The sequence below is a fragment of the Aplysia californica genome, unplaced genomic scaffold (assembly GCF_000002075.1).
Source record: "Aplysia californica isolate F4 #8 unplaced genomic scaffold, AplCal3.0 scaffold00739, whole genome shotgun sequence".
Taxonomy (NCBI): Eukaryota; Metazoa; Mollusca; class Gastropoda; order Aplysiida; family Aplysiidae; genus Aplysia; species Aplysia californica.
The window spans coordinates 253,856-266,052 of NW_004798009.1; the positions used below are offsets into that span (position 1 = coordinate 253,856).

Below are 12,197 nucleotides of genomic sequence, written 5' to 3' on the forward strand. Positions count from 1 at the left end.
TTTTTTTTTTTTTTTTTTTGGGGTGGGAGGTAGGAAGGGGTGTCTGGCAGGGGTAGTATGGTGTGGGAAGAGCTTCCTGCTGATTTTTGAGTTTGAGTGTGAGGTTGTTGGAGTGGCGTGAAATGTGGAGGACGACACGAAGGATGACCTGAAACACCCCTCGACCGGACCATGTACAGGAGGTATTTGTCATTAAAGTATCTCTTCGAACATTTTTGTTCATTATTTCAATAATAAGATACCTTGGCTTACTGGTAAGATTCCGTTCAATTTAAAAGTTTTATTTTTGCTCTTAAATGAAAAGAGAAAACGATTTAATGTATTTATCGCCTTTTAAACAATATTATGGCAACTCTTTTTATTTTCTGAAAAAGAAAAACGAACTATAGATGAAAGAAAATATGAATTCTTAATTAACACGTCTTCATCACCAGGACCACCCCCTGGAAAGGACGATCTGAAGGATCCAACGACTGGACCATCTTTAGGAGGTATTTGTCATTGAAATATGTCTTGGAACATTATTTGTCCATTTCTACTTCACTAATTTTAGTAATATTAGAAAAATATCTAGACCAATTGGTTGGACTTTGGTTCAATGTAAAAGTTTAATTTTTGCACTTTGATAAAAAATAAAAATTGTTCAACATATTTACTGACAGATTTTTGTAAATGTACTTCTTAAACTGATACGTCTTCATCACCAGGACCATCCCCTGGAGGACGATCCGGAGGACGACCTGATGAATCCCACGACTGAACCTTCGACAGGAGGTATTTGTCTGTGAAATATGTCTTAGAACTTTATACATTCATTATTACAGTAAAATTTGAAAAATGTATTGGTGGGTGGGTCTGGGTTCAATGTAAAAGTTATTTTGCATTTAAGTGAAAAGGGGAAGTGATAAAATGTATTTCTTTTCTTTTAAATCAGTAGTAAACAATATTATGGCAACTCTTTTTATTTTCTGAATGAGAAAAAAACCCAACTAGATCTATAGATGAAAGAAGATATAGCAAGCAATTTTATGGACATTTTTTAAATTTCCTGAATTAGAAAAAACCCCAACTATCGATGGAAGAAGATATTCTTAATTAACTTACGTCTTCATCACCAGGAACAACCCCTAGAGAGGAGGATGACCCGAAGGATCCAACGATCGGACCATCTTCAGGAGGTATGTCACTGAAATGTCTTGGAACGTAATTTGTCCTTTTGTACTTCACTAAGTTTAGTACCATTAGAGAAATATTTATCGGTGGGAATTTGGTACAATGTAAAAGTTTTATGTTTGCACTTCGGTGAAAAATGAAAATTGTGAAACGTATGTAATATATTTTTGTAAATGCACTTCTTAAAGTGACACATGTCTTCACCAGGACCATCCCCTGGAGGATGAATCCCACGACCGGACCATCTACAGGAGGCATTTGTCTGTGAAATATGTTTATTATTTCAGTAAAATTTGAAAAATACCTACTTTTGGGACTGAGTTCGATGCAAAAGTTTTATTTTTGCGCTAAGATGAAAAAAAAAAAGGTAAAATGTAGTTATTGACTGATTGTTATAAATATCCTCCTTTCTTTTCAAACCATAAGTAAACATTATGGCGACTCTATTTTGTTTAAAAAAAACAAAAGGACAAATTGTGTAGATGAAAGTGGATATTCTTAATTAGACGTATATCTTCATCACCAGGACCACCCTCTGGAGAGGAGGCCGACCTGAAAGATCCTATGACCGGACCATCTGCTTGAGGTATTTGTCATTAAATAAGTCAACTCTGGGAACGTTATTTGTTTCATTATTTCAGTTATTTAAAAGAGACACCTAGCTGTACTGGTTGGGTTCCGTTAAATTAAGTTTATTTTTGCACTTAAATGAAAAGAGAAAATGATTTAATATATTTCTTTTCTTTTAAATCAGTAGTAAACGATATTATGGCAACTCTTTTTATTTTCTGAAAGAGAAAGAAAAAAGTATAGATGAAAGAAGATATTCCTAACACATATCTTCATCACCAGGACCTCCCCCTGGACAGGAGGACGACCCGATGGATCCCACGACCGGACCATCTTTTGGAAGTATTTGTCATTGAAATATCTCTTGGAACATTTTTTGTCCATTTTTTCTATAAAATTAGAAAAAGTACCTATTTGTGGTAGTGAGTTCAATGTAAAAGATTTATTTTTGCACTTTGGTGAAAAATAAAAATGGGAAAATGTATTTACCTACAGATTTTTATAAATGTCCCGATCCTTTCCTTTTAAACCAAAATAAAAAATACTGTTGCGATTTTTGTGTGTTCTAAAACAAAAGGTGTTTAGATTAAAGTGGATACTTTTAATCGACACGTCTTCATCACCAGGACCAACCCCTGGAGAGGACGACCTGAAGGATCCTATGACCAGACCATCATCAGGAGGTAATTGTCATTGGAATATCTCTTTGAACATTATTTGTCCATTTCTTCATCACTAATTTTAGTAACATTAGAAAAAATATCTATTGGTGGATTTTCATTCAAGGTAATAGTTTTATTTTTGCACTTTAGTGAAAAATGTAAATGGTAAAACGTATTTACTAACGTATTTTTGTAAAATTTCTTAAACTGACACGTCTTCATCACCAGGACCACCCCCTGGAAGATGACCCGGAGGACAACCTGATGGATCCCATGACTGGACCATCGACAGGAGGTATTTGTCTGTGAAATATGTCTTGAAACATTATTTATTATTTCAATAAAATTTGAAAAATACCTACTGGTTCAATGCAAAAGTTATATTTTTGCGCTTAGGTGAAAAAAAAGAAAGCAAAACGTATTTAGTGACAGCTTTTTATAAATATCCTCATAGCGATTCTTTTTGTTTTCTAAAACAAAAGAAAAAATTGTGTAGATGAAAGTGGATACTTTTAATAGACATGTCATCATCAGGACCACCCCCTGGAGAGAAGGACGGCCTGGACGATCCTACGATCGGACCATCATCAGGAGGTATTTGTCATTGAAATATATGTCTTGGAATATTAAAAGTCCATTTCTTCATCAGTAGTTTGAGTAAAGTTAGAAAAATACCCATGGACTCGGGTTCAATGTAAAAGTTTCATTTTAACTCTTAGGTGAAAAATGAAAATGGTAAGATATGTATACTTTTCCAGATCTGAAAATTTCGTCCCTGATTGACACTTGTCTTCATCACTAGGACGAACGTCTGGAGTTAGGATGACCCGCAAGATCCCAGGACCGGACCATCTTTAGGTGTTTTTCATTAAAATATCTCTAGGAACGTTATTTGTCCATTTTGTCAGTAAAATGATAAAAATACCTATATGTGGTAATGCATTTAATGTAAAAGGTTATTTTTGCATCTAGGTGAGCATTTAAAAGGGTAAAACATGTATACTGACATATTTTTTAAAATAAATGTCCTGAATTGATGCAAGTCTTTTTCACCAGGGCCAGCACCTGAAGAGGAGGACAACCCGGAGGGCTACCCCGGAAGATACCTCGACCGGACCATCTTCAGGAGGTATTTATCATTGCAATATGTCTTTTAACATTATTTGTACATTTCTTCATCACTAATTTTAGTAAAATTAGAAAAATACCCATCGGTGTGACTTTGGTTCTATGTAAAAGTTTTATTTTTGCTCTAAGGCGAATAATGTAAAACATGTATGCTTTCATATTTCTATAAATGTCCTTCCTACCTCGCCTTGACACAAATGCTTGTCGTTCCTTTTAATGAATACTGTTGTAAGAAAGGAAGATGTTTGGAAAATCTGTGTGTGGCAATTACATTAACAAATTGTCTCCATAGCAAAATAGAATATTATATACTCAATCAAAAACCAGTATATTCCTATTTGTCATTGTCCGTGGGGGAGTGTGCCAATTGCAGGGCCTTCTCTTTTCCATTCCCCTGTTTGTGCCTGTCTCTTATTTGTCTCATACATTAAATACAAATTATTGCATTTTTGTGATTCTCTTTACTCAAACTCAAAAGTTCAATAATTACCGGTAATTTAACTTTGAATTTATTTTTCTCAGACGGCCGGAAGTTTGGTGACATCAGACGGTCTCTTCACTTTTCTGGTCTAACAAGTATCATAGTGGTCTGTTACGTTTTCCACATATCACACTCAGGCTTCAATTGATGCAGTGGGGCAGTAGAGATAGGCAGATAGGTTGATAGGGAGCTAGGTGGATAGGTTAGATTCAGAGTAGAATTCTGTAGGTGTTGCCATGGCCATGGCGGGAGGCAGTTGAGGGGGTAGTGCAGGTTTTTTGTTTTTTTGGGGGGTGGGAGGTAGGAAGGGATGGGTGGCACGGGTAGAATGGTGTGGGAAGAGCTTCCTGCTGATTTTTGAGTTTGAGTGTGAGGTTGTTGGAGTGGCGTGAAATGTGGACGGCACGAAGGATGACCTGAGACACCCCTCGACCGGACCATGCACAGGAGGTATTTGTCTGTGAAACATGTCTTGGAACATTTGTTAATTATTTCAGTAAAATTTGAAAAATATGTTCTGGTGGGACTTAATTCAATGCAAAATTTTTATTTTTGCACTAAGATGATTTTTTTTTTAGTGAAATGGTGAAAAACCTACAGATGTTTATAAGTATCCTCCTTTCCTTTTAAACCATAAGTAAACAATATTATAGCTACTCTTTTGTTGTTTTCTAAAACAAAAGAACAGATCGTGTAGATGGAAGTGGATATTCTTAATTGAATTAATCTTCATCACCAGGACCACCCCCTGAAGAGGACGACCTGGACGATCCTACGATCGGACCATCATCAGGAGGTATTTGTCATTGAAACAACTCTTGGAACATTATTTGTCCTTTTCTTTATCACTAATTTCAGTAACATTAGAAAAATATCTACTGGTGGGACTTTGGTGCAATGTAAAGTTTTATTTTTGCCCTTTGGTAAAAAACGAAAATTGTTAAATGTATTTATTGACAGATTTTTGTAAATGTATTTCTTAAAATGACACGTCTTCATCACCAGGACGACCCCCTGGACAGGAGGACGACCTGAAGGATCCCACGACCGGACCATCTTCAAGAGGTGAAATATGTCTTGGAACATTGTTTATTATTTCTGTAAAAGGCGAAAAATACCTACTGGTGGGACTGAGTTCAATGCAAAAGTTTTATTTTTGCCATTAGGGGAAAAAATGGTAGAACGTATGTAGAACGTATGTAGAACGTATATACTGACTGATTTTTATATTCTCATTTTCTTTTAAACCATAAGTAAACAATATTATAGTGACTCTACTAAAAAATTCGACGTATGTCTTCATCACCAGGACCATCCCCTGGAGGACGACCCGAAGGATCCCATGACCGGACCATTTACAAGAGGTATTTGTCTGTGAAATATGTCTTATCTATTTGTGGGGTGGGTCTGGGTTCAATGAAAAATATTTTGCATTTAAGTGAAAAAGGAAAACGATAAAATGTTTTTCTTACCTTTAAATCGTTAGTAGGCTAAACAATATTATGGGAACTCTAATTTTCTGAAATAGAAGCAAGACTGTATAGATGAAAGATGTTCTTAATTAACACACATCTTCATCACCAGGACCACCACTTGGAGAGGACGACCGGGAGGGTCCAACGACCGGACCATCTTCAGGAGGTATTTGTCATTGAAATATTTGTTGGAACATTATTTTTAAAATTAGAAAAAATACCTATCTGTGGTACTGAGTTCAATGGCAAAGACTTTTTTCACTTTGGTGAGAAATAAAAATGGGAAAAGGTATGTACTGACAGATTTGTATAAATGTCCTCCTTTCCTTTAAAACCACAAGTAAACAATATTGTTGCGACTATTTTTGTTTTTTAAAACAAAAGAACAAATTGTGTACATGAAAGTGGATATTCTTAATTGATGTGTTCCTTCATCACCAGGATCGCCCCCTTGAGAGGACGACGCGAAGGATCCCGTGACCGGACCATCTTAACGAGGTATTTGTTTTTAAAATATTTCTTGGAACATTTTCCCATTTCTACATCCCTAATTCTAATAACATTAGAAAAAATATCTATTGGTGGGACTTTGGTTCAATGTAAAAGTTAAATTTTTGCACTTTGGTAAAAAATAAACATTGTTAAACGTATTTACTGACAGATTTTTGTAAATGTACTTCATCACCAGGACCACCCCCTGGAGGACGACCTGATGGATGTCACGACCGGACCATCTACAGGAGGTATTTGTCTGTGAAATATGTCTTGGAACATTGTTTATTTTTAAAATACAATTTGAAAAGTATTAATTTACAAGTGGGACTGAGTTCAATGCAAAAGTTTTATTATTGCAGGGGGAAAAAAGGGTTAAATGTTTTTACTGACAGAATTTTTTTCTTATTAATATTCTCCTTTCCTTTTAAACCATAAACAATATTACAGACTTGTTTTGTTTTCTTAAACTAAAGAACACATTGTGTAAATGAAAGTGGATATTCTTAATTAACACGCTTTCATCACCAGGACCACCCTCTGGAGAGGACAACGAGCAGAGAACCCAAAGGATTCCATGACAGGACCATCTACAGGAGGTATTTGTCATTAAAATATCTATTGGAACATTATTTGTTCATCATTACAGTAAAATTAAAAAAATATCTATTGGTGAGTTGGGTATGGGTTCAATGTAAAAGTTATTTTGCATTTAAATGAAAAGGGAAAATGATAAAATGTGTTTACTGATTTTAAAAATAAATGTCCTTCTTTCCTTTTAATCAGGACTAATTAAGGTAGATATTTGGAAAATCTGTATGAATGGCACTTACATAAATTTTCTCGGTTGCACCTTAAGAAATACCCGGTACATAATAAAAAAAAACTAGATTTACTACTATATCTTATTGTTGGTTGGTGGAGGGTGCTAATGTCAGGTCCTCCTTTTTTCTTTTTTCCAGTAGGTTTATTAATAATGTACTCAAAGTGACCACAATTGCATCTATGTACTTGTCGTTACTCAAATTTGGCAACTCAAGCTAACTCATTTTTTCCCCTCAGAAAGCTGCCAAGCCAACAGTTGACAACCACCCAAGAAGCAAATGCCCTGTCCAGACAAGGGTCTTCCATTCACCCTGGATTGTAGCATCCCCCCTTCTGTACCTGACATCCAGCCAAGTGAGAGTGCTGTGCAGACATTATCACATTGTGTCAATAACACTGTGAAACAATCTTTCATTCAGTCGGTCAAGAACTAACGGACAATTGCCAGGCATCTAGAATCCCGCCAACATGTAGCTGCTCTTGAACGGACTAGTCACTTCCTCTATATAGCTACCATGAACAACTTTAAAAGCTGATGAAGCAGTTTTATTTCTCTTGTGAAGTTATGTTGATAGTGCTGTAAAACCAGTAAAGACTCAAGAGAAATTCCTTGTATGATGTCCAGCTGGAGATTTTGTAAAGAAGTCAGAGATACATGGTCACTGATTTAGAACAATAAGACATTTTGTTCTTACTTTTAGTACAAACTTTGGTGACATTAGAAGGTCTAGCCACTATTCTGGTCAAACATGTCTCGCGGTGCTCTGGTGCTACATTTTCCGTATATCACACTCAGGCTTAAAGTGACACAGTGGGGCTGTAGCTGTAGCTGTAGAGAAGGGCAGATAGGTTGATAGGGAGCTAGGTGGTTAGGCTAGGTTCAGAGTAGGATTTCGTAGGTGTTGCCATGGCCATGGCTGGAGGTAGTTGAGGGGGCAGAGTAAGTTTTTTTAAGGGGGGGGGGTGGCAGGGTTGGAATAGGATGAGAAGAGCTGCCTGCTGTTTTTAAGCTTGAGTGTGTGGTTGTTGGAGTTGATTTTGTATTCTAAAATGTTCCTTGCATTTTGCTGGTACCATAATTAAATGTTTACTCACTTGATCATTAAAAAATAAACAAGCACTGCCAGCTTTTAGTTTGGCCTTTGGCCTTCTGTGGGAGACGTTCTGATACCACCAGTATTTTCTTGACCAGAAGTTTGTAGTTGTGAAAAGTCTGAAGTCCACTGATTCATCAAAATTGGAAGCCTTTTTAGAGCTTGAAGATATTTAAAAAAATGAAAAGCTAGAACTTTACTGCAATCCCATGTTGTTTTGGTCATAGTAATAGGAATTGTATACATGGTCCATGTGGACATTTCTACCCAAGAGAAGGGAATCAGGTAGTTATGGATGTTTGTTGCTGCTCTGTTTCTCCTGACAAACTTTTGTATGCCCGTTTGCTTGGGGGAAAAATGCTTCCCCCCCTCCAATTGACTACGAAATAGATCTAGTTGTTCAATTTCTCCAGTTTGTTTTGCCTCCGCAAAGCTCATTGTCCCATTTATCTGCTCATGGTCTTCACTGTTTGTTTTTTAGAAGCTTCATTCACTTGCTCCACAATTCCAACATCGGAAATCACTGCTGATGTTGCAATGTCCATAAATTGAATGGCGCCTCCCCTCCCCAAGCCTCAGGCTTGGGGATTGGTTGAACAAAGAAAAAAAAGATGCGAATCCATTGTTTCAGCCACCCGCTTGTACCGATAAGTGTGTGGACAGTGTTTAGTCACTGTGAAGGCAAGACTCGCATGGCAGTTGTGCAACTCTTGGTTAGGTCAACTCGTAGAGATGGGCTGGTCCGTTACTTCAGTCATAAATAAGAAGGGAGAATACATGTTGGGAAAGAAAATTGGTTCGTTACAACCATCAGTATGTTTACTAAAAGCATCAAAATAGAAATGACACAAAATGAAAAAAAAAACCAGGACAAAGAAATGTGTTCTTTATTTCCATCAGTTCTTTACAAGGGTGCTCTTTATAGGTGTGCTCTACTGTAGCTCCAATCTCTCTTGGTGACCCTTTAAGTAAGACTTAAGTCCGACCTCACGTTGTTGACCCCCAGGACTCGTGTCTTGACTTAACTCCGATCCCTCTGGTGACCCTTTAGAACTTTACCTTTCGTCTGACCTCATGTTGAAAGATCGTTTGCCCTCCTCGCTCCATCAATTATCATATGAACTCTCTTCCTCAACATACATCTGAGTCTAAATTTAAATTATCTTTAAAGACACATTTAATTACATCATTTTTATACAAGTAGATTAATGTTCAGTACAATTTTTATGTAAATGAATATGTGTCCATATTTATGTTTTTTGCAAATCGCGTTGTTTATATTATTTGATGTATTTGTATGTGCTCGTTTCATAATGATGTGTAAGCGAGCGTGTGTCAAAAGCGAGTGTGTGTGTGTGTGTGTGTGTGTGTGTGTGTGTGTGTGTGTGTGTGTGTGTTTGTGTGTGTGTGTTGTGTGTGTGTTTGTGTGTGTTGTGTGTGTTGTGTGTGAGTGTGTATTGTTCGTACATGCATTTATATAAAGCGTATGCAGCTGTGTTCAAACCGAAGTGGGTGCTATAGAAATGATCTTTATTATTATTATTATTATTATTATTATTATTATTATTATTATTATTATTATTATTATTATTATAATGTTGTTGTTGTTGTTGACTCACAAGACTTGCGTCTTGACCTAGCTCCGACCCTTTTTGGTGACCCTTTAGAACTTTACCTTTAGTCCGACCCCGCGTTGTTGACCCTTGAGACTCATGTCATGACTTACCTGTGACTCTTTAGATCTTTACCTTTAGTCCGACACCACGTTGTTGACCCTTGAGACTGTCTTGACTTAGCTGTGACCCTTTAGATCTTTACCTTTAGTTGTTGACCCTTAAGATTCAAGTCAGCTGTGACTCTTTAGAACTTTACTTTTAGTCCGACCCCTCGTTGTTGACCCTCAAGAGTGTCTTAACTGTGACCCTTTAGAACTTTACCTTTCGTCCGACCCCACGTTGTTGACCCTCAAGATTCATGTCTTGACTTAGCTGCAACTCAAATTGGTGACCCTTTAGAACTTAACCTTTAGTCCAACCCCACGCTGTTGACCCTCAAGATTCATGTTTTGATTTAGCTGTGACTCTTTAGAACTTTACTTTTTGTCCGACCCCTCGTTGTTGACCCTCAAGAGTGTCTTAACTGTGACCCTTTAGATCTTTACCTTTAGTTGTTGACCCTTAAGATTCAAGTCAGCTGTGACTCTTTAGAACTTTACTTTTTGTCCGACCCCACGTTGTTGTCCCTCAAGTTTCATGTCTTGACTTAGCTGCAACTCAAATTGGTGACCCTTTAGAACTTAACCTTTAGTCCAACCCCACGCTGTTGACCCTCAAGATTCATGTCTTGACTTAGCTGTGACCCTTTAGAACTTTACCTTTCGTCCGACCTCATGTTGAAAGGTCGTTTGCCCACCTTGCTCCATCAGTTTGGAACTCTCTTCCCCAACCCTTCAGACACACATCTGAGTCTTAATTTAAAATATCTTTAAAGACACATTTAATGACATCATTTTTATATCAGTTGAATCATGCTCAGTACAATGTTTTGTAAATGATTACGTATCAAGTATTTCGCGAATTGTATTGTATATATTTTATTATGTATTTGTATGTGCTCATTTCAAAACGATGTGTAAGCGTGCGCGTGTGATAAGCAAGTAGATTTTGTGTGTGTGTGTGTGTGTGTGTGTGTGTGTTCGGCAAGCATGTGTGTGCGTGTGTGCGCGTGTGTGTGCGTGTGTGTGCGTGTGTGTGTGTGTGTGTGTGTGTGTGTGTGTGTGTGTGTGTGTGTGTTTCATACATGCATTTATGTAAAGCGCCTAGAGCTGTGTTCAAACGAGAGTGGGCGCTATAGAAATGATCTACATTATTATTATGTTGTTAACCCTCAAGACTCGCGTCTTGACCTAGCTCCGACCCCTTTTGGTGACCCTTTAGAACTTAACCTTTAGTCCGACCCCACGTTGTTGGCCCTCAGGACTCATGGCTTGATTTATTTCCAACCCCTCGTTGTTGACCATTTATAATTTTGCCTTCAGTTAGACCCCACATTGTTGTCCCTTAGTACTTTCGTCCTGAGTTAGCTTTAGTCCGACCCCATGTTGTTGACCCTCGGTACTCTAGTCTTCAGTTAGCTCTTGGCGACCCTTCAGAACTTAGCCTGTAGTCTGACCTGTGTTGATCCTTTAGGATTCATGTCTTGAATTAACTCCGACCCCTCGTTGTTGCCTCTTGTGCCTCATGTAATGGCTTACCTCTGACCACTCACTGTTGACCCCTAAGAACACTATTTTGTTTGTTTGCCGGAGAAGTTTTATAGTGATAAGTGACAGTGCGTGATTAATTGTGTAAAAAGACTGTCTGAACTGTCTATGCTATGTATTAGGAATGTCACTTTACCTGTCTTTGTGTAAAATTGGACTTGTCAGAACTGTACAAAGTTCCTTTTGTGCACGAAGCTAAAAAATACATTTAATAAATTTGCTGTATGGAATCTATCTTTCCAGTTATTTGTTTGTATTATTGGCTAGGTATTTATGTTCCCTTTTCATCATGAGTGATTGGAGAATGCCACTAGTAAGTCCATCTTTTCTTTCCCTCTGTTATTTCTTTCTATCTGTCTTACTTTTCCTCAGATCTAAATGGCGGTATTGTTTCAATAGGCTTCTCTTCAGTCAAAGTGAAAGTCCCTTTTCATTATCATTTTCCTTGTCATCAGTGTATTGCCCATTTTTGCCTGCATGTTGTACCTTAGTGTCTTATGTAGGGGTATGGGTCTTCCACTTTACCTTGTGCTTTCTTTATTCGTGTTTAATTAGATGTACCAGAGTCTGTGGTGTAGAAGTAAGGCTCTTTGCCATGACACTCTGTTTTTTCATTTCGATTTTTGAATGACTTGCGTTTTTCTTTAAATCTTGTAGCTTGGTCTATCTGCCGGGATGTTGAATTCCCCTGTGTCCTTGTTGGCCATAACAGACAGGATTCACGCAGCCTGCCTCATAAATGATCAATGTCAAATCAATACAGGTGTTTAACATTAACATTTACAAGTACAATATAAGTATACGATCACAGGTCTCTTATTGTAGCGGTTAGGTGTTCTGGAATGGCACACAGAAGACCATGTTGGGAGGATTTTTATCAAGTATCTCAATCTTTCTGCTGGGACTTTGCATGCCTCTCAATCCGGGTTGACAGGCAGGGTCGAAGTCCACCTTCTAAACTTTTAATGATCTAAATTGTGTTTATGTTGGTGTAAAATATTCATTATTAAAAAAAAAAAGTTATAGTAGTTTTGG

General features: G+C 37.4%; 2 long non-coding RNA genes across 2 annotated transcripts; both read left to right on the forward strand.

Moving 5' to 3' along the window:
- The first annotated feature begins 28 nt into the window (after positions 1 to 28).
- On the forward strand, positions 29 to 1,519 carry LOC118478614. Its single transcript, XR_004859177.1, has 5 exons — positions 29 to 182; positions 435 to 491; positions 708 to 774; positions 1,119 to 1,178; positions 1,381 to 1,519. It is a non-coding gene; the product is annotated as an uncharacterized LOC118478614 (long non-coding RNA).
- A 1,906-nt stretch (positions 1,520 to 3,425) lies between these two features.
- LOC101864180 lies at positions 3,426 to 8,728 on the forward strand. Its single transcript, XR_001185295.2, has 8 exons — positions 3,426 to 3,534; positions 4,056 to 5,079; positions 5,324 to 5,378; positions 5,599 to 5,655; positions 5,931 to 5,987; positions 6,178 to 6,232; positions 6,513 to 6,580; positions 7,044 to 8,728. It is a non-coding gene; the product is annotated as an uncharacterized LOC101864180 (long non-coding RNA).
- The last annotated feature ends 3,469 nt before the right edge of the window (positions 8,729 to 12,197 follow it).